The sequence below is a fragment of the Lissotriton helveticus genome, chromosome 4_1 (genome assembly GCF_964261635.1).
Source record: "Lissotriton helveticus chromosome 4_1, aLisHel1.1, whole genome shotgun sequence".
Taxonomy (NCBI): domain Eukaryota; kingdom Metazoa; phylum Chordata; class Amphibia; order Caudata; family Salamandridae; genus Lissotriton; species Lissotriton helveticus.
In genome coordinates, this window is record NC_136063.1 from 494296125 (window position 1) to 494319633 (window position 23509).

Genomic DNA, 23509 nt, shown 5'->3' on the forward strand with positions numbered 1-23509 from the left:
ATTATAAAATTTGGGAAATGTTTACACAATGAACAAGGTAGGGTTTGGCAGGCAATAGGTGTACAAGGGTGACGAGCTTGGTGAGGTGAAGCGAGGCATAGACTGCTAGCCGAAGTCGAACTTTGTGGTGTTAAGAGAGGATATTGACTGAGAGTGTTTTTGTGCCACAACCTTTTGCCCAAATTCCACAAAGATACCCCATATTCGACATTATAAAGTAGTGTTCCATTCCTAGCTTATTTTGAGCTTTGTCATTGATGTAATGTACTTTGTAATACAGCATTTGATTATTTGTACCAAGGATTTTTGTAGGCTATTCTTTTGACTACCATCCATGTTCAGTGTTATTTAAGCATTAAATCAAATGACAAACACGAAGAAGTCTAATGTGCATTATATAAAATGTTCCATTCCTTCTACCAAATTTTTCTTGGTTGGAAATTCATGTCCTCTGTAAAGTGATATTTAGGTCCAATCATTTTTTGAGCAGTTATTGACACATAATGATATACACGCATTAGCAATGCCAATAGGTCTGTCTTTAATGTGCTGCACCCTATTCTATCACAACACACCGCTCACCTTGCACTCACAGGGGCAGAGTCTTACATCTGGGGTACTGGGAATAAGAGCACAACCAAGAAAGAGTGACTGCCTGATATGATATGATAAAACATGAGCACAAATCCACATGGCTTGAGAAGAGGAATTAAACATGTTGGAGGGAATGTAGGGCTAAAGCCAAGAGCTGAGATACTCAGGATAAGTCAAAATCAATGTATTCACTGGTAACCTGTGGAGGAAGTCCAACTGGGATTTACCAAAAGCACACGGAAATGAATTAAGTAACAAATGTGGAAACAGCATTTTACGCATTATGAATGTAGCTGATTAGATATTTATATAAATAAAGCAAGATCGCAATTCTTTAATCGAAACAGGATGAGATGGCTGTATTGATCACCAACCTTTCCCCACTAACTCGGAGGGAAGGAAGAATGATTAGCAAAGTCTTGGAATGAGAGTAACATTGATAAGCAATCCTAATATCAAGTGGGCAGAAATTACGATCAATGTTAATATTAATAATACCACCATTCTGATCATAGTAGCAGGGGCTAGAGTGGTCCGAAAGCCAGTGACTCCCAAACAGACCTTCAGGTCTAAGGAGGATTCCCGAGTCCTAAATCCACTGTTTCATCTGCATTCAACATCAAAGTTACTGGTCCAGACATGTGACTGAAGCTTGGCATTCCTGAAGTTTAAGAGGAATGTCAGAGCCAATACCATTTTGTTGTATCCACATTTGAACATCAACAGCACATTTAAGAAGCCAATAGAATGAAATAACGCAACTAAAGGAATAAAATAAGCATTAAAGAACTCCAAAACTAGCTCAGTAATTCTTAAAAATTAAATGTCTAGTGTTTTTACTTTTAAAAGAATTTATTTCACACACAGCTAAATGCGAAACAAGAAATTACAAATGCACACAATGAAATTGAGATCTCTCTAGCACCACCTCAAATAGAAAGTTGTGTCAGGTGGTCTCTTTGGGCTTAATTACGGGTTTCGGCGGTGTGGGAACAAGCGGGTTGGCACCACCGCATTCCCTCACTGCCGAGACTCACTGCCACCCACAAGATTATGACTTAAAAGTGGCCTGGAGGGCGGCGTGACGGTCCCACAGTGGTGCCTCATTCAAAGGTGGTGGTGCCTTTGAAAAAGACACTGCAATGAGAATGCCACACAGGGTTCCTGCACAATATGGACTGTAAAGTCCATGCCATGCAGGAACTGGTGTGCATGCACACAGGGGGGCAAATATTATGCCCCTCTGGGGTGCATCCACATGGTGTGAGGCACCAGGGGACCCTGAAGGCCTATTTTGTTTTCTCTCTGCCACAGTTTTCATGGCGCTGGAATCACCATGAAAACATGGCAGACATAAAACTTGCAATATGCTTGGTGGGACCGCGGTGGTCAATCCAAGCACATTGCGTCCTCAGGACCGCCAAGCCAAGGCCAGTGAACCGGCAGCAGTCCCAGTACGGTCTGACTAACCAACTCATAAGTGGGGCAGTCAGACCGCCGGTGCGGTGGTGGCTGGACCGCCACTGCTGTGCCACCATGAGTCTGGTGGTCCTCGGAACACCAGACTGATAAATAGACCCTCAATGTTAAAGAATGTATAATGTACGGTGTTTGCCAAGGAGTTCACAGCAGGAAGGTCTTTGTATTGTAGTTATCACAGTGTTCTTAATGTAAAATACTTTCCCTACATTGTAAACGCACTGCCTAGTGCCGTTGTCAAACTGTTCACAATGTACAACCTGACTCTCAGGGTACAGAGCAGTCCAACACTAGAAATTCAATTGTGAGCAGCACAAAATAAATAATAATCCACATTTGTAAAGCGCACAATCACCCGTAAGGGTCTCTAGGCGTTGGGGGCCGTCGGGAAGATTAAGCAAGCTATTGCCCAGAGTCACATGGTGCTGGGCTAACCTGCCGCCGGAGCCGGGGATCGAACCCTGATCCCCAGATTCCAGCGTCAGTCGCCCTGGCCGCGGCGCCACACCTCTCCCAAATAAACACTGTACAACCAAAGCATTTTCCTAAAAAACAAAAAAATACTTTAATGCACACCAACTGAACACTGTACTCAAAATGCCAAATATTTGCAAGATTTCAAGTGGAACCCCTCCGCATTGCACATAGCCAAGGTGCAGCGTCCATACTCTAAACAACTATCACAGATGCCAAATAACCACTAAATGTGGTCTGCTCCCATGATCTGTAAAATACTGTGCGACAATTTGCAGAAGGTTCTAATAATAAAAAGCAGCAATATCTTATTTCGGCCTACTGAGAAACATGAGGATTTTCACAATCAAAACTGTTAAGTATAACATAAATATGATAATGTGTCCCTTAAAATCTTTTAGAGAGACCCAAAATATACGCTGCAGTGACAATTAAGCATTTCTCTTGAAAACAGCAAGCTTTTTCTGAAGCCTTTACAGACCTAAAATGGGACCTCTTTACTAAATTCCTTCCGAATGCATTTTGTCCATAAATTCATAACGTAAACCCCATTCATACTGTATATATCAAATAGTACAAAATGTAAATCCCTCCCTATGATGCTTGTCATTGTGTTCACAATCTAAAACCCAATCTGCCACAGAGTTTAAACCCGGTATTCGGAGTTCATAATGTCAAACTTCTTCGTAATGCATTTGTCAGAGAATTCACAATGTGAAGCCCTGCGTATGGTGTTTGGCAGAATTTACTTGTAAATCCCTTCCTATAGTATTTGTAAGAGAGTTTATAGTCTGAATAAAATTACAAATAAGTCCAAAATTACTTAGATCATCTTCCTTGACGGTTTGTCAGAGGGGTAAACCACACCAAAACACTTGCCTATTGATAGTCCTGGCAACATTGGCGTGGGTCTCCCTTCCATTTTTTGCCTTTACCTCCTGTGTTTTGCTGTGTGTTTGACTCCATTGTTGCTGGTCTAAATCCTTTGGGCACTTTGCCACTGCTGCTCAGTGCCAAAGTGCAAGTACTCCCTTTGTAAATTATTGTAATGGATTAATGATTCCCTGATTGGCTTAGTTGATTTAATTATCAGACCCTAGAAAAAGTGCATTATGAGTGCCCAGGGCCTGTAAATCAAATGCGGCTGATGGGCATGCAGCCCTGATTGTGCCACGCACAGAAACAGCTTGAAAAATGTGACTCAGGCCTGCCATTGCAGAGCCTGTGTGCAGTCTGGGATTGCCATGTTGACTTAGCAAGTGCACCCACTTGCGAGTCCCTAAACCTTCCCTTTTCTACATATTAGTTACCCCTAAGGTAGGCCGAAGGTACCCCTGTGGGCAGGGTGAATTGTATGTGAAAGGTAGGACATGCCCTGAAGTGTGTGGCATGTTCTGATAGTAAAATACTGCCAATTTCGTTTTTCACTATTGCAAGGCTATCTGTTCCCATATGACAGAATGGGGAGTTTGTTTATAACATCTTATAAACATAACTGACCCTGGGAACAAGATAGAAAAGTAAAATTTAGGGTGCCTGAACTCAGAATGTTAAAGTGCATCTTTTAGTGAGGGTGATTTGTACATTCTGTTTGAAAATCCCACTTTTAGAAAGTAGATATTTTCTTATCTAACCATCCAGTGTGCCTCTGCTAGGTTTGCGTATTGCATGTCTGGCTTTTGGATTTCAGGGGCTGGAGAGGGGAAGTGGCTCAAGAAGTCTGAGGAGTCAGGGCTGGGATGAATAGACCTGGGCTGCATTTAAAGTAGCGGGAGAAGATTTCCTTTTCACCTGAATGAGCCTGGTCTGCCTACAACAATGCTGTCTCCACCTCCTGCCAGGAAACTGCACCAGTGAAGACAGAACTGGTAGTAGCTGGGTACACACTCTCTGTCATCAGAGAACGAAGGACTGGTTGCTATAAATATTGGGGCCCAGACCCCCGACTTTTAGATCACTTCTGGGAAATCAAGAGAAACCTTTGCCAAGGAGAAGAGCCGGTTAAGCTGAGGAGGAGTACTGCCCTGTGATGTTTGCTGTCTGGGGTTGGCCTGCAGTGGCTGCTTGCTGCCAAGGAAAGGAGAAAAAAGACTTTGCTGTTTGCTTTGTCACCTGCTTGAAGAAAAGATCTCCAAGGGTCAGAAACTGAGCTTGCCTCCTGTTCTGAAGTCTCAGGGACACAAAGACTTTATCCTTTCTATCTCTCTGCATCTGGAACTGCTGTTTTAGCTGCTACAGAAGGTAATTGCAACACCGACGCTGGCGAGCGACGCCATTACCTGCACCGAAGCTGTGGGCACTGCTGGTGAAGATGACAACGCACTGCCCCGACTTGCACCGTAGGCTCGACGACTGCTGATGCCATGCCACATAGACTCCGAAGCAGTCATCGAGGCCGCTGCCTGTACCGGGGCTGGCGATACCGCTCCTGACATCTACGACACACCGTCCCTCCCTAAACATCAGACAACTACATTACATAATGGAGGCTGCATCCAAACTCTCCTGTAAAACTGGATGTATTTCCCTAAACCTCCAGCAATTGTTTGATATGCTTAATTGGAAATATATGTTGGCAACTCTGACAAGATATGGCATCTCCAGAAGATACCTCAGATGGGTTGAATTATTATACGCCGCCCCTACGACTCATGCTAGGACGGGCTCCCATATCTCTCACCCTTACCCAGTAGCAAGGGGAACACGACAAGGCTGTCCTCTGTCGCTACTGTTATTCATTTTATCACTAGAACCTTTACTCATCAAACTCCGCAAAGAGGATGCAGTTATAGGGATTCAAATAGGACAATCAACGCATGTAGTGTCCGCATATGCTGATGACCTCACACTTTTTCTGGAAGATCTCACTACAGATATAGAACCTATCCCACATATATTTAAACAGCTTGAGTGGGTTTCGGGCTTGGCAATTCATGCTTCCAAATCACATGCATTTTTCATGCAATATAGGGAAAACCCATTAACTTTGGGGACTTAACTTTATTAACCGCAATGCAAACTTTTAAATGCTTAGGCATACAAATATATAGATCTTCACAGGACCTACTGGACACTAACCTAGTGAAGATAATCAGATCTTTGCTGGCACAGGACTCTTTCTGGACTTTGCTGCTCTTGTCGGTAATGGGCAGAGTGGCCATTTAAAAAAATGGTGATGCTCCCGAGGCATTTATATTTTTTCACTAATTTGCCGATATTCATTCCAGACAAATTTGTTTGCACACTCGATACCCTCCTATCGGAACTTATATGGAGTAGTGGACGTAGGAGGGTGAGTCCAGCAAAATTACAATTGAGGCCCGAAGAAGGAGGATTGGGCACCCCTGATTTTCACGCATATTGTATTGCCAGTCAATTACAATGGCTTTCATACTGGTTAGCAGGGCATAACATACACAAGAATGGCTACACACCACAATTCCTTAACCAGAGTACACTCCATACACTGCTCATGCTGAACACTAGGCTGCCACCAAGTGCCCCCCCTTTGATTAAAACAGCTATAAAGTACTGGAGACGGACACTACAATATACTAAACAAGTTACTCCATACTCTCCTAATATCCCTTTGCTTGGGATACCCACTACGACTGGGCTGATCACTAAACTTAAAGTTTCCCAATGGACACACGAAGGAGTGACGATGATTGGGGCACTGTTTATGGGTGGCACACTGGCGGATCACGAAAACTTCACCCACGCTCAAGATGTCCCTCAGACATTGATTATCTGCCATTTCCTACTATAATCAACGATGCTTGTCCCCTGATGGGGGGAGCCCTCTACTCACGAACTAGTACTTGCAGTACACTTAATGGGGGAGGGGTGACACCTTACCCGCTGGCTATATAGAGGCATTAGGGCACACTCAGGAATTTCACTTACTCTCCTGCGCCCAAAGTGGACGGGGGTCTAGGCAGCGATTTCACAGACAGAGAGTGGGCATCCATTCTGGAATTCCCTAAAAAGGTGTCCAGAAATGCAAAATTTAAATATATAGAGTATATGATTTTGCATAGGGCTTATAAAACTCTACACCATATTAACAGTATGTATCCGAATGCACAACTCCCTTGCCCCCGATGTCAGGAGGCTGATGCTGATATACTCCAGATGTTGTGGGACTGCCAGCGTTTTAGGGAGATGCTGGCACACAATAGGATATTTACTACAATAAATTACGGGCACTGCTGTCTGGACAACAGCAGAAAGCTGCCTACTGTGTTTGCACCACTGTATGAAAGAACGGAAGGTACGTTATAGGTTCGCAGACTTGTCTATTCTTATAGCGATGGGCGCCACCATGATGAGATGCAAGTCAGCCATTCCCCTTACTCTACTTACCTGGCACACAGAAAGGACTTGCTGGGGCAGTGCAGAAAGTGCTATTATAGAAAAAGAAGAACACTGTGGCTTATGTAAAATTCCCATATCTTTGGACTTGGACCAGATGTTAGAATCATTGAAAGCTATGGATCTGCTCGAAACCCCACCTTCCCCATCCGCGCTTGTTAATACAACTGAGCCCATGTAATATCATATATTGTACAATGCCTCTATGCTTAGGAACCAATAAATGGATACTATTGCCACCACCATATACTCATAAATGAGACAACATAACCTTTCAATATACGTACACGCATGTGGGAAGCCAGGACATTGGGTGGGAGGGGGTTAACCTTAGAATAGGGAATATTAATTTGTAGTTTAAGGGTTAGAACTGATTTATATAATATATATTTGATTATGTACAATATCGATCATTACCCATGATATTTGATATATGTCTTCGGCAATGGAGGATAATATATGTAAATGTTTATATGTGCAATTACAGTCTGCTTACAGCAATGTAACCGAAGATCAATTACGCATATGCCTATGCTATTGACCAAATGGCAACTTTTGTAGAACATAAGAACTGTAATAAAATCAATAAAATTGCCTTTAAAAAAAGAAAATTCATAACACACTGCCCGGACTCACACCGCAGCCACGAATTCATCGACACCGGTGCTTCATCAACGCGGAGCCGATCCTCGATGTGGGTCACCTACCCGACACAGTAAGGAACTCACGTCTCACCTTCCCTGAGCTGCAGTAAGGAACAGAGGCATCACCTCCCCTGGGGTCGTAGGGAACCGATGCCGCTGCCAACAACGCATCTCCTCCCCAACACCACGAACCATCTTCACTTTCATTTATTCTAAGGTACTGTTCTTTGTGGGTCTGCTTGACTCCGGGCCCGACACCGCACACCTGGAGGTCAGCACTGTTCTTAGGTGGTTTTCATCTGTCACGACGTTGTAATAAATCCGGTTGGAGTTATTTGTTGCTAGAAACTTGATTTGAGTGAATAACCTATTTTTAAGGATATTTTTGATACTGTATTGTGGATTTTTGTTGTTTGGTCTTGTTTTGGTTTAGATAAAGATTACCTATTTTTCTAAACTGGTGTGGTGTCTATTTGTAGTGTTTTCACTGTGTTACTGTATGTGTTCATAAATGCTTTACACACTACCTCTGAGATAAGCCTGTCTGCTCGTGCCAAGCTACCAAGGGGGTGAGCAGGGGTTATTTTAGGAGTGTATCTTCCTTACCATGACTAGAAACAAGGGTCCCTATTTGGACAAAGGTACCTAATTCTGCCAACTAGAGACCCCCATTTCTACTATGGTAATCTGTGACAATTTATGTAACAAAATACCTGTATACAAGCTATAACAATGTGTACTGACTTTCAACCCTTAACGGTCTTTTAGTTTAAAATATTTTTTTCACAATACATAAATTAGGCCTACTTCCTCTGTCATACCTTTTCACAATAAACAGATAAGCCTTATGTCTTTATCATTGGCTTGTCACTATAACACACTAAGTCCTGCTGTATTGAGCATGAACCTTTCACCCATGCAAAAAGTGCAATGCGAGCACTCTTTTTCAACTGAAGAGTACGCCTTCTGTTCAATCAAAGCTGTATTCAAGATAATCAACATTTGGGAGGAGCCAAAGCCCCACTTTCAGTAGTGCTTCTTAAAGCTTTTTATCTGTTCACTACATAAGGTCCGCGACAGCTGTGTTGTCAAAACAATGCTAAAAATACATGATTTGTACAAAAGCCCCCTTGAAGAAAATTCACAAATTGCCTTACAGAGTATTTATGATTGTTCAGCATTTTTTCTCATTGGAATCATGGAAAACAGCAACTAAAATTAATATGCTGGAAATTATTCCAACTAAATCATTAATGGTACCCCTGCACTGGCAAAACTACACTGGCTTCCTCTTATACAGAGGATTCAATTCAAGGCCCTCTGTATAGTTTTTAGGGCCCAGTCCCTCTACAATCTAAATTCTTATGGTATGTCCCCACCAGACATCTCCGTTCGTCTGACGCTAAACTGGTAGTTGTGCCCAGATTTAGGAAGGTTAGAGCCGGAGGTAGGTCTTTCGAGGTGGCGGCCGCCAGATTATGGAACACTCTCCCCACTGAGATGAGGCACATTGATGAACTTCTGCTTTACCCTGGTTAATACACTGCAATTCCCGCTCTCCTCTGTTTTTTATACTAGCGCCAGGATGCCTGCAATGGTGACAGTCAGCGCTTTACAAATTCCTAAATAATAATAATCACAACCGCCACCATTGCCCTAACCTTCTAGCACTAGGCCCCACACCATATAACAAACCTCTAACCATAAGGCTAGTCCAATGCCCTATCCATACTCTAGGAATTGAAAAGACAGCGGTCTGGGGGAGGCCACTGAGGACCTCAGGTAGCCGGGGATACTATTATTTAAAGTATAGCCTTCGTCTAGGTTTTAGTAGTGAAAATGGAGTCCAAGCAGGACTAGAGTGACAATGTATGAAAGGACACAAGGTTGTACGAGTGACATCACATTTATTAACATCATAAACGGAGTATCATCCACTTTTTAGAAGCTAGTCCTGGTGCTCACACAGTAGGTGAAAGTGTGTGAAGTGATAGGTGCTGGTGACTTAAAATTTACATTGCATTAACAATACTGTACAAAACTCAGAATGTATTAAGTTATGTTAAAGGAGTTTCGGTTGTGAAAGTCGACGGCGTTTCGATCTCCTTAGTTAGAGACCATCATAATGATGAAAGAACGTATGAGCTGGTAGGTTCTGAAAGCGTGATGCTTTAAGCGGGGATCATCGCTGGGTCGTGGAAGGTTTAGTTCCGGAGAATATGGAGGTGAGCAGTCCACAGTTCCTGCGGTGTAGATAAGTTCCACGCTGGCCGACTCCAGCACCAGTAGCTGGTTTCTGCTTTGCACCAGAAGTAACCCGGATCCACTACCTTCCTATCCTCCAACATTTGGCCCCCTCGGGCAGTCTGGATCCCCCAGATTGACTCCACGGACTCCAGCCCACGATTCTAACACCGAAAGCTATCCTTTAAATTATAGTAGCCCGACTACCTGAGGACCTCAGTGGCCTCCCCCAGACCGCTGTCTTTTTGACTACATATTTTACCCCTGGTCTCACTACTGGGGTACCCTTGTTCTCTACCCATACTCTAAACCTGGGCCCTACATCATAGCTCTATTCTTCCACCAAACCTGAACTCTAACCCCAACACTGTTTCATTGTTTAGTCTTTAACGTGTTACTTTGAGCTCCGTTCTGCTGTGTGTGGAGGCAGAGCCCTTGGCTGTGAACAACAATACTGCTAGCGCTTTGTTCCTGAAGGCGCTACTGAGCGGAGCTGTGCTGAATATTTAATTCCTGTGCAGCGTTTGCACCACTACTCCTCGCGTTTCCCGCTTCGCGGGAAACACTCGCATTTCTCTGCTGGTCGGCGGACTGTGATCTACAACAGACTACAGGACCCATAAATCTTCTGGCCCTGGAGCACCGCCCTGACACGCCCCCCTCACCTGGCGATAATTGAGCTGCAGGCGCGCTGAAGCGAGGTGACTGCCGCTGAAGCCTGCTGTTACTTTGAGCTCCGTTCTGCTGTGTGTGGAGGCAGAGCCCTTGGCTGTGAACAACAATACTGCTAGCGCTTTGTTCCTGAAGGCACTACTGAGCGGAGCTGTGCTGAATATTTAATTCCTGTGCAGCGTTTGCACCACTACTGCTCGCGTTTCCCGCTTCGCGGGAAACACTCGCATTTCTCTGCTGGTCGGCGGACTGTGATCTACAACAGACTACAGGACCCATAAATCTTCTGGCCCTGGAGCACCGCCCTGACACGCCCCCCTCACCTGGCGATAATTGAGCTGCAGGAACGCGCATCGCGGGACGCGCGCGGGCGACGCCGGGCTAAGCCCGGGCAAAGGGCGGGCCCTCTGTGGCCCCCAGTGGCCGAGGTAGGCCGGGCTGGGCCCTGGTATTTTCATTTCATATTTTTCTTCCTGCACAATTTCGCCGGTGTCCACTGCAGTAAATCTTTGAACTAAAACACACGGATGATCTGTATTTAACAGACTGTAACTCTGGTATCCGCTAATGTGAACTTATCGGCTTCTTCCAGTGGATCTATATTTATATTTTATAAACTGTTTGTGTTGATATCTGCGACTGCCTATCAGGCGTAAGGTCTGGTTTACCTAGTAGTATTATGTCTACAAAGAAATTACGTTCTGGGAAAGTTTTAGGGGACAAAGTATATGTGATATCTGAACCCACACGCTTGAGGAAAAAGTCTGAAAATAGTGCGCTAGTGAAAGGTCAGATGCAGCTGGAACATATTTGGGAAAAATCAGTAAATAAACTCGCAAAAGACCCAATAATCTTAGAGGCTGCTTTATCACCACATTCGCAATCGCAAACCAACGTGGAAATGGATTTAAACACTGACGTACTGATTGAAATAAATAAATCTTCTCTATCTCAAATAAATGAATTGAATCCCCTAGTTCATGATCATAACACTCTCAGCGAAAGAGAAAAGGAGGAGGAAGACATGGCTGCTACATCTATCTCCACTAGTATTGATCTTGAACTCTGTGGTCGATATATGGATAAGAAACTTTTGGCCCAGGTTGGGGATAGTAAAACTCCAATTAGAGCAACTCCATCGGGAATGCTATTATACAGCAGCACTCCTTCAATCAAATCCCAAGATGATTTATTAACGCATAGTGATTTGAAGTCTCCTCAATTTAATTTATCGGGGATTTGTTCTTTTGTTCAATCTAGCTATCCAAAAAATGAGAAACCAATTTCTGAATCTCTGATAGCTCTTGAACAAATCTTGTCCTCTATACTGTTACTCCTTGGTAAATTTGCTGTGAGTTCTGACTGTATTCTGTCATCTGTGTCTGAGATACTGAAGGAAATGCTGTCTAAAAAGGCTGCTAATGTTACATTACCCCCTACTGAATCTGTAGTTCAAAATGTGTCAAATTGTATCAATCCCTTGCAGGGTAATACCCCTTTGAAATTTTCTGTAAAGGCAGACATCCATATGCCTCTTAAGAGCCCTATCTCATCTGTCCCTGAACAGAGCAAAGACGTAAAGCCTATTGTCAAGGAAGATAGCTTGGTAGAGATGGTACAAACGGTCGAAAATGATCTTTTTCCCATCTTCACTCAGGAAAAAAAGGGCCCGGATGGATTGCTGGCACAGACTAAAATCAGAAAAGAAAAATTAAAAGGGAAAAATAGGAAGTTATTACGTAAATATAAGAAAAAAAGACCAAGGCAAATCATTTTCCAAAAATACATAAGCCCTGAAGCGCGAGAGGAGTTAGGAAATGGGGATAACCCACTGTTGAATATTACCAACAATAAGGTAGCGGAAGATGCATCTAATAAAGTATTGGAGGGCACCACGGATGTGGGTTGTATAAAGGAGGTAATTCCATGTCCTGTGCTAAAGGCGCCGGAACCCCTATCAGTGCTGGTTGATGCTACGGGAGCTCCTCCGCAAGTGGTAAAAGTACTAAATCCAACGGCATCTATTTTCCGGCCCCAGCCTGATACAGCTAGTGGCTTAAATATTCAACTTGTAAAATGCGCTACGACATTTGTGGATACATTAACACTGGACTTTCTTCCGTTGTTCGATCAGGATGTAAAAATGAATAGGTCTTGGTTGCTTAATTGTTTTAAAGAGATTGATAGTCTAAAATTGATTTTATCAAATGATATCGACTTAGTTCTACCGATAAAATCAATTATTGGACAACGAACAAGAGTAACTTTTTACTCAAAAATAATTACTAATCTTGTTCTTCATCAGGCGGAATTTTTCCAATGTAGAGGAATTGACGAGTTACCTTATTATAATAAGGCCTTATGTATTGCCTCTGGAGATAGTATTATTAAGCCAGTATTTACACAGGACGATCATCACTCCGGTAATAAAGATCTAAAAATCTGGGTCTCAATGGGCAAAAGAATGGTATCTCAGGTCCTGCCATTGCCTGATAATACAGATGTCCCTCTAATAGAAGACAATCAGATGTGGAATTGGTTACCTGGGGTTTTATCTACCAATTCCGCGAGTAACCCACGACTCTTCCAACATCTTTAACAATAATTTAAAAATTGTCTCTTGGAACGCTGCTGGTATGTTTAATTCCCCTGAGAAATTTGACTTTTTATCCTCTTTAAACGTCGATGTAATATGTCTCCAGGAGACGTGGTGTAAAAATCTCCCCTATGTAGGGAAAGAGTTTTTCGTCCTGGAGGCTTCAGCAAAACCTTCAAAAAAAGGCCATGCGAAAGGTGGAATTGCTTGTCTTTTATCCACCTCTCTACAATGGCAATATACACATTATTCAGACTCTAGCAATCTCTTTCAATCCATAACTATTAGTAACTTAGGCAATGTAGGCACGCGGTCCTCGTTTGTTATTTTAAATGTATACATCCCTCCCGAGGAAAGTTTGATCCAGTTATGAAGCGAATGTTTTCTTATGTTACAAAGCTATTGGAGGCTGAACATCCCCCTTATATACTGTTGGTTGGTGATTTAAATAGTAAATTATCCAACTTTACTTTAGTTAGGTTCAGAAATAAATTTAAGGAAGAAGCATATAATATACCTCAAATGACTTGGCCTACTAGAATAAAAACTAATAAAAGAGGTAAGATCCTCTTGGAGGAACTTAGCCTCGTAGAAGGGCTTATTATTAATGGCAGAATGCCCTCTGATAGTCCTGCCCATTATACACATGGATCATACAGGGGTGAGTCTATTTTGGACTACGCCATTACGGACTATGAGTCGTTCTATTTGATTAGGGATATGGCGATCACTCATTCTTCACTGAGTGATCATAAACTAATTAATTTAACTCTCTCACTAACCCTTCCTGAAATTAATTCTTGGTACCTAAAGCATAGAGATCTTTCCATTGATCGAAGGTCGGGTAGATGTTTTTGGGGCCCTACTACCATGAAGGATGTACAAAACCTCCTTGCCCAAACCTTACTTGAACTCGACCAGTGGGAGGGTATAGAATTTTTACAACTCGAAAACCTTATCAAAAAAGTTATTGGGTTTGCCAAGAAAAAGGGAAACCCTAAAAGACCTCATTTTTCTCCTAGTCCTCTATTTTTCCTGAATAGGGAGATAAATGCACTGATCAGGAAACAATATCTTAATAGATCTGAGGAAAATGAGTGTCAACTAGCATTGTTAAAACGTAGGAGAGTTAGATTGAGACTTAAGTTGAAAAGAGAAAAAGAAGATTCTCTCTGGATTAGTTTGAGAGAGGCTATAACCTTTAATCGATCTAGAGAATTTTGGTCCATAATAAGGAAAGGCTGTGGTTCCATAGTAACTCCCCGTCCTATAGCCATTGTCGAAGAAGTCTGGACAGTATTTGTAACTGCATTATATGCTCCTAATGAAGTACTGGAGGATATAGGTATGTTGGGTTTAAATAGTATGCAAAAAATTATACTCCCCACTGAAAAAACAATAGTTTCTGCGATAATGAGTATGCGCTCTACCGGAGCCATGGGTCCAGACGAACTCCCCATGTCAATAATTAAGCAGGATATCTCTACTTGGAGTAGGATTCTTCTCCCTATATTTCAGGCTTGCTTTTTAACAAGAACTGTCCCCGATTCCTGGAGGGGTAGTATATTAATTCCGATATTTAAAAAGGGGGATCGGGAGCTGCCATCTAATTATCGTCTAATAGCTCTATTAGATGCCATAGGAAAATTTTTCGCCAAATGCATATTAATGTTAATTATGGAATGGGCAGAAACTAATATGATTTTACCAATGGAACAAACTGGTTTCCGTGAAGAGCATGGAACGCTAGATAACCTGACATTACTGCAGGTGATTACTGACAAGTATGTATGTGTCCGTGATGGTGGCTTATATGCCGCATTTATTGATTTCTCCACGGCGTTTGACAAAGTGGACCGTCCATCGCTGTGGAGAAAATTGGCGGCACTGGGTATGCCAGGATACTTACTTGCATTGGTTAGGTCTCTGCATATGAACACATGGTGCAAGGTGCTACAAGGCGGCGAAGGGGGTCTCACTTCATCCATCCCCTCCCAGAATGGGCTTAAACAAGGGTGTATACTGGCGCCCATATTGTTTTCTTTATATATGGCCGACCTCCCAACCTCTATCTCATCTTGTGAGGGAGTGGCACCGAAAATTGGAGGGTCTGCTATATCTATTCTAATGTATGCAGACGATATTCTTGTTTTAGATTTGACCCCGAAGGGTTTATCTAACCGTCTGCTTGCATTGAACGAATTTGCTGTAGCACATCATATGAAAATTAATACATCGAAAAGTAAAATCATGTGTATCTTTGGTAAGAGAAAATGTAGGTCTAGCAGTTATAAGTGGTTTATTGGGGGGCAAAAACTCGACGTGGTTAAAACTTATCCCTTTTTAGGCAAAATAATATCAGCGAATCTTAGTGAGATCCCCCATATCGAACATAACTCTCGCAAAGCATTGACCCATGGTATGGGGTTATGTTCGTTATATAACGCCACTGGGAAGAGACATTTCTCACTCTTTTTGGAAGTTTTTAAAGCAAAAGTTCCAGCTACTCTCCTATATGGAATTGAATTAGTAGAGCTGAAACATTGGGGATTCCTTCAAAAAATGGAAGGAAGGGTACTTCGGAAAATTACATCGCTTAGTAATGCATGTTCTACTTCTTCATGTAGATTAGAATTCGGACTTCGAAGTTGTTGGACACAGGGACTGGTGGCCCTGGTAAGATGGGTAGCCTGCTTGGCTAGAGGAAAACCTGGTACCCTAAGAGAACTTATTAAAAAGGAGCTACTGGGCAATCTTAATGACTTTTCCTCTCTATTAAAAAATTTTAGGAAAGCAGTAGCCCTGTTAGAGTTGGATGAGAGTACCTTATTTTTACTCACTCCCTCAGAACTTAAAGCTACATTAAAAAGTGCATCGTGGGAGCTATGTTATGAGCTGGATACCCTTGCCCAACCTAGATTATATGACAGGGAACCTCTCCTAAAAACATACACCCCCAAGCTGGCCCAACAATATCTGATCTGGAATATTCCCCATGGAGTTCGTAGACTATGGTACCTCCTACGTCATGATCTGCTTCCTCTTAATTCACTCTTAGCAAAGTGGTATGGGGGTTCCCCAATATGTAACTTTTGTAATGACGCTGTACAAGATCGTAACCACGTCTTGTTTATTTGTCCTGCTTTACGCTCCTTGCGATTTAAGTGGATTAAACCTATTTGTTTACAATTGGGAATTGCAAATGCTAAATTGTTTTTACATGCACTTTACTGCCCTCCAAATGAACTGTTTTGTTGTAGAATTTTTATATTTTTTAAAGGGTTTTTAAGTATTTATTGATGTTGCTGGGATGTTGCCGAGGTTCACTTCAAGAGTTGATAACTGTAGTGTTTTTGTTTTTCCGTTTCTTATGTAGTATGTTTACATATTTTTTTTCTCGTTCGTATTGTATAATGGTGTGTTTAACTTTATGTGGCCCTCATTGAGAGCCAAAACATAATAAAAAACTTTGACTTGACTTTGACTAGTCTTTAACGGCTTTGCTATTTAGGAGGACATTTCCTATTAAAATTAGGATAGGGTAGCTGACCCAACACACAATGCTTTTTTTCCAATTGCCTTGGATTCACCTAGAAGAAACCATACTTTTATGTGGGGAATTCGCCATGATCGTTCACGTTTCACATCATAAAGTCAGGGGCGAGCCACCTTTTGTGTTTTGATGTTGCACGTTCTTCTGCTCCTGCTGCAGGCTTGGGTAAAGGGTAGGTGAGGGGAGGGGGGCTGCGCTCGTTGTTTGCAGCTTTTTCATCTAGATTGAAGAGGCTTTTAATCTTAAATCTAATCTTGAATGACAGGAAATTAAAACAGAGCTCTCAGATTAAGGGCCTACATTATGCCACCATTGAGATGATCTGTAGGACAGCCGCCGTTGATTGCATATTAGAGCAGGTCACAAGGAAAAGAAGAGCAGAGAGCGACGCCATGCGGCATGACTAAAAACAAAACCCTGAGTTTTGATAAAGAAGAGGCCGGAAACGGTTCCGGGGAAGCTGTGCACGGCATGTTTCTCAATAATGCCACTTCCATTAAAATTAATAACCAGATATATTGTATCGAGCCATTCAGGGTAAACATAGTGGGTCTCATTTATGAAAGCCTTGCGCCACCGGTGCGCCACTTTTTCCCATGTTAAAAGTGACGCACCGGTGGCGCAAGTCCTTCATAAATAAGGCCCAGTGTGTTTTATACTCAGATTAAGGGGATTTGAATCAGCCTTCTAGGGCCATTGGCTTCTTCTGCATTGGAACCTTCAGGTGTTTATTTCCAACATAATCAAGCACATCTTGGGTCAGCCTAAAGGAGTATTTTTATGTCACAGTTTTACCTCGACTATTTAGGCCTGTCCATCTGCCTCCGCTGGAATGCTTGATGGACTATTTTACAGGCCATCAGTGGCCCTGTAGCATTGGGGAGCGAGCGCTGAAAGATGGATGCTACAGAAAAAGAATGCTATCTTTTTTGCTGTATAATCTATTTTTCAGATGCTTTTCTTTTCACTTGCTTCGCAGTACACAATTGAGCAGTGGCAAAGCCAGCAACTTTCAATCTAGTGGCAGATTGTTCAGTCTGGCACCGAAATAAGCAGTAGGCCGACGTACAGTGATTCTACGGTTTTATAGGCATCTTGGCACTCAAGTAACAGGAGCAGGGACGATCAAACCTTTCCAGAAGAAGTTGGTGAGGGCCTTAAGCAACTTTCATTGAAGGTCCTGCCTAGAAAGGGAGAGTGATTGAGTAGTTTTGCTGAAGACTGTAGAACAAAAAGATGTGCTTATCCACTCCATATTAATGGGGGTTTTCCAAGTGGTCCAGTTCCCATAACCACCAAATTGCTTAAATACTTACTGTTGATTCAATCTGCAGTGCAGATATACAAGAACATCCACTAACCAGCACTACCCACTCCTGTTGTTATTTAGTCACCTTCCTACTACAAAACGTGTTTGAGTCCACTGTGCTTGACTGCTGTTGTTGGCATTCACCCTCTGAGGAATTGCATTCTATTGTATCATGTTGTACTGTGAACTGCAAAATGCCCTGAATTTGTTTTTTAAGATATTGTTTATTTATTCCTGGTGACAGTCTATAATTCTCCCTCAAAAAAATCGAACTACCAACTATACATTCCATTACAGTATCAAAAATACCCCAGTATTATAATGTTATGATTTATGACTTTTTAAAAGCCCGGCGCAAGCTTGGCAGCAAGCTTCACACCAAAAGATGCTTTCCCTCTGCATTAGAGACGCATTCAGCTGAAAACCAATATGTGATACTCACTTACATGGAAAAATATCACTGACTTACTCAGCCATACAGTGCCATTGTGAGTCACATGATATCAGCTCCCTTCACACGGTCAACCAGTGAAGTGCCAATACCTCACGGTGGCAGGCGAGGCGAGTTGGAAACCCCTGCACTTCAGTGGGCTTCAAGCTCATCTTTGGGGGCTCCAAGCAGCTGATGTCCATTAAGGGGTGTGAAAACAACCCAGGTGTTCAGCCAAAGCCTCAGCAACCTTTTGTATTTATTTAATTTTCTGTAAACTGTAGGGGAAGGAGGTCGAGGTGGGTGGGGGGTACAAAGGGCACAAGGGCCTCTAGGTCACTTCTCAATACACTTATTCAAGGCCATGCCCCGGCTCACACTCTGAATTTTGTTTTGAAGTTGGCAGGTCTGTTATCAAACCAAATGACTGCTAACGGATTATTTGAAAAGTTTCAACTCTTTGACTGTTATCTGTTATTACTTAATTGTTAACTGCACTTAATCATGATACTACGATTTGAGGTTTGCTTATAATCTTCTTGGAGCAAGGTCCAGGCCGTACCTATTCAACACTCATTTCAAAAGCCACTGTCAAAATCTGATCTGCATGTCAAATAGAGCAGGTGGCAAACACAAAAACATACTGCAAAAGTGAAAGGTTTAAAGGTGTATGTCAACAGTTAGGTCTTTTCTGAATCCAACACGAGTAGATAATGTAGCACTCCATGATTTACTTGCTTCGGGCTGGCAGAATCCGCTTCGAAAGAAGATTTGGAACTACTGGTGCTTAACAGCTGTCCCCAATATAACTACCACCTTCCGCTAAGGCATGACCACCCATTAGTTCAAACCATCTGACATTTTGAGCCTTATGAGAACAGTCGTCTGTTCAAATAACTGACAATTCAGAGTGTGCTAAATATCATGTTAGCCCTGATTTATTGCATCTTCTACACATTATCCTCAATCAAATTTGCAGCTGAAAATCTTTGCCCTGATAAAGGCAATACATGGTTTGGAAATTTCTGTTTGTTCAGTTTAAGGTATCCGAGATGTTGGATACTGCACGGTTCACTCAGACTCGTACCATTTGGCACCAGACCATTGACCAAACACTTTCTGCCTCTGCTATTCAAAAGGCAATTCTCCATAAGTCAGTGACTTGCCTTACATACAATAAGGATCGTTGAGGTTCCACCTGGTAATTCTGGATGCTATTTAGTCCCACGCCTGCACATCATTCTGAGAGGGTGTTACCAAGAATAATTTGTTTCCTTGGAACTGATCTACCAGCACTTTAAGCCTCCTAGTGCTCAACTATTTTTGGTCCCAATGATGACCTGCTAACTTGTGGAAGGTTGAAACGTCATTGACTGTATCCCAGCTGGAAAATATTTCTCTTATTAACTGAATTTTGAAATGAAATGAATTTTTTAAATGAAAAGGGTTTTTATAAAGCGCATGGCTACCCGCAGGCATCCCAGATCTGTGACAGTAACCAGAGGGGGAGCCCGCCTCTACGGGAAGAGCCAGGTCTTCAGATGTTTTCAGAACGTAAGGTGGTTGGGTTCTTTACGGAGGTTCAGCGGGAGGGCATTCCAGAGTTTAGCGGCATTGTAAGAAAAGAGCCATCCCCCACTTCTGGCTTTCTTGATCTTCGGTATTACTGCTAAGTGAAGCTCATCTGAGCGTAAATATTCTATTGGCTTTGTAAGGACGGATCAGGTTTTTGATAATAGGTGGTCCAGTTCCTCTCAGAGACTTGTGAGCTACACGCAGGGCTTTAAAATTGATTCTTTCTTGCACCAGGAGCCAATGGAGGACGCGCAGAGAAGGTCTTGCTGAGCACCGATTGGGAGTACCAGTAAGCAGCCTAGCGGCAGAGTTCTGCACGATCTGTAGTTTCATAACAGCTGAGCTAGGGGGCGCCTAAGTAGAGGGCGTTGCCATATCTATTCGGGACAGAATTAGAGCTTGGACCAGCAGTTTTTTGGCTTGAATGGGTAGGAGGGGAAGCACCTTACATTACATTTTTAACAGCCCACAACAAGATGCTACCATCTTCCTGGCTTGTGTTTTAAATGATAGTTCTTGGTCTAACCAGACACCAAGGCTTTGTTTTTGGGGACAGTGCTGGAACAATAGAGGATGGCCACATGGTACATGATGTGAAATTTAAAAGGTTGCCTAACAGCATCAGTTCGGTTTTGTCACTGTTAAGTTTTAAATGGGCTAGGCTCATCCATTTGGCCACTTCTTCGAGGCAAGAATGGGGATCAGTAGGTGTCTTGATGCTCTTCTTTAGTGCGACGACGAGCTGGGTGTCGTCGGCGTATGTAACTATATGAATCCCAAAGGGGGAGGTAATATCCGCCAATGGGGACATATAAATATTAAAAAGGGTTGGACTCAGGGAGGATCCTGGAGGGACTCCACACTGGAGGGGGAGGGGTTTTGAGCAGGTGTCTCCTTCAAAAACCTGGGCACGTCTGTCTTCTAAAAAAGATTGGAGCCATAGTAAGGCGGTGCCGGACACACCAATGCTCCTAAGCCGGTGAGTCAAAGTTTGATGGCTCACCGTGTCAAAGGCTGCACTCAGATCGAGGAGAATTATGGCAGTGGAGCCTCCTGCATCCAGGATCTTTCTTGATTCTTCCACAACCGCTTATAAGGTGGTCTCTGTACCCCGACGGGGGCAGAAGCCAATTTGTGAGGGGTGGAGCAGGTTTTGAGACTCGATGAATGTGGAAAGTAAATGATTGACATGTTTCTCCGCAATTTTGCTGATTCCTGGGAGCAACGAAATGGGACAGTAGTTGCCCAGGTCCACAGGATCCAGGTGCGTTTGTTTTAGCAATGCTTTTATCATTGCCTTTTTCCACTCAGGAGGGACTATTCCTGAAGCAAGGGAGGCGTTTATCAGGCCAATGAGAGCGGGGGCAATTGTGGTTACACCAGTTTTAAAATATTGGGTGGTGCAGGATCAAGTGGTTATCCAGATTTAACTGAGGAAAGAATGGCTAAAAAGGACTTATGGGTCAGCAAAGCATAGGTTTTCAAGTGATGTTCTTTTTGGCACTTGCTCAGGTCTGCAGAATAGGTTATTGAATCACTATGTCTTTGGGGGAGTTGCTTGAGAATGTTCTGTACTTTAATGAAAATGTATTCCACAAGTCTGTTGCAGTGGTTTCCCGAAGGATCGGGTGCTGTCGGGGATTGGGAACTTTAAGTAGCTTTTTAGCTATGAGGAAAGTTTCTCTCGAGGAGTTCCCTGCGGATGTAATCTTTTCCTCATAATAGGCAGCCTGGGCTCTCTTTATTTCTGCCTTATAAAAGCCGATGGCTGTCCTATGTTTTTTGCTGGGTGAGAAATCTTTTCTCCCTATCCTTTCGAGCTTTTAACATTGCTGTTTTAGGCTGCGTAGTGTGGGGGAAAACCAGCAGCCCTATTAGGTCCCAATTTCTTGTGAATAGTTTTCTTGGGGAGCACTGAATTCAGAGATCCCTCAATCCAGTTCACAACGCTTTTATTGGCTGTCACAGGATTGGGATCAAGGTGTGGTTTAGTATTTTCAAGTTCCTGTATCCACCGCTGCAGGGGGTGTTGGGGCCAGGGGCGAATAAACTTGTGTGTCAAATTGGAGGTTGATGCAGTAGGGGGGGGGCAAATTAAAGGAATAAGGAAATGGTCTGACCACCGTATAGGGAGGGAGGCTTTCCCTTTGAGTTCCTGCAGGTTCGAGAACATAGGGTCCAGGAGGTGACCTTTGATATGGGTGGGTTCCGGGACTTTCTGAGACAGTTGGCAGACCCTGAGGTCGAGAGCTAGCTCATTTGCCGCTGCTGCCAAGGGGTCATCAAATGCATGATAAAATCTCTGAGAAGAATAAAATTAGCCGAAGTGCTAGCAAGATTTATAGCTGTTTCCAACAAGGAGTTGCAGAATTGTCCCTTCGTCCCTGGTGGACAATAGAACAAAATGCCAGAAAGTGACAATGAGGGAGTCAGTTCTATTGAGAAATGAATATTCTCACAATCTGGTATATAGGGCTGCCTAGTAAGCGGCAGGTCATGTAGTCTTTATAAATAATGGCAATTCCGCCCCAGGACCTGTGGTTCTGTCTTTCCTCTGGATTAGGAACCCAGGAGGAAGTAATTGTACAATATCTGGCTTAGAGTTTGTAGTGAGCCAGGTTTCTGTAAGGAACAGAGCTTCAGGGTCTGTGTCTTCTAACAACGTTAGGATCTCAGTCTTATGTTTGGGTAGGGATCAGCAATTTACTAGGAAAAATGTATGGGGTTTCCCATTGGAGACAACGGTGGGGTGAGTTATGGGCAGAGATTAAAAGGACAGTGTAAGCAGCTCACCTGATTCTGCTCAAGAAGAATAGAGTGGGTACATTTTGGCCCTAAAGTTTTGTTTAGCTGTTTGAGCTGCATGCTAGAATATTGATAGCCATCTGGGGGTAAAGGGGCAGGGGTTCTGGCACAGACGGGCTTGCCTTTGGCACGCCAGTGGCACGCCCGAAGCGCGTTCGCGTCATTTGGCGCTTTTGAGGGTGTCAGCAGAGCGTCGGATCCAGCCACAAGACCGCTGTTCCGGTGTCCGTTACTGCGTGTGCCTCTTCCTGGTCTGCACCAGCTGCTTGTCTACCCTCCACCCGAGCTATAACACAGCTCCCCCAAGGAACAAGATTTTAAGCACAGTCAAAAAAATAGCAGCAGTGTTGTTTTAAAATTTCAGCAACAGTAAAAGCAATGAAGCATTCCTGATCCCGTGAGGGCAGAGACCTCTCTGATTACCGCTGCGCAGTCACGTTGTGTGGCGCTTTTGAGGGTGCCAGCAGAGCGTTGGGTCCAGGCACTAGACCGCTGACACGGCGCCCGTTACTGCATATGCGTCTTCCGGGTCTGCACCAGCTCCCCGGTCTACCCTCCACCCGAGTCATAACAGCTCCCACAAGGTACACGCTTTAAACACAGTTAAAAAAATTAGCAGCAATGTTGTTTTAAAATTTCAGCAACAGTAAAAACAATGAAGCACTTCTGCTCCCACTCCCGTGAGGTCAGAGACCTCTCTGATTACCGCCGTAAGAATAATTACAACTTTTATCCACTGGGAACCATTATCTGCACATGT

At 43.2% G+C, this 23509-nt stretch overlaps 1 protein-coding gene across 1 annotated transcript in view; it reads right to left on the bottom strand.

Annotated features, from left to right (window-relative positions):
- LOC144828694 (carbonic anhydrase 3-like) overlaps positions 1-23509 on the bottom strand; it is a 218814-nt gene that overhangs the window by 60126 nt on the left and 135179 nt on the right. The window lies entirely within an intron of this gene.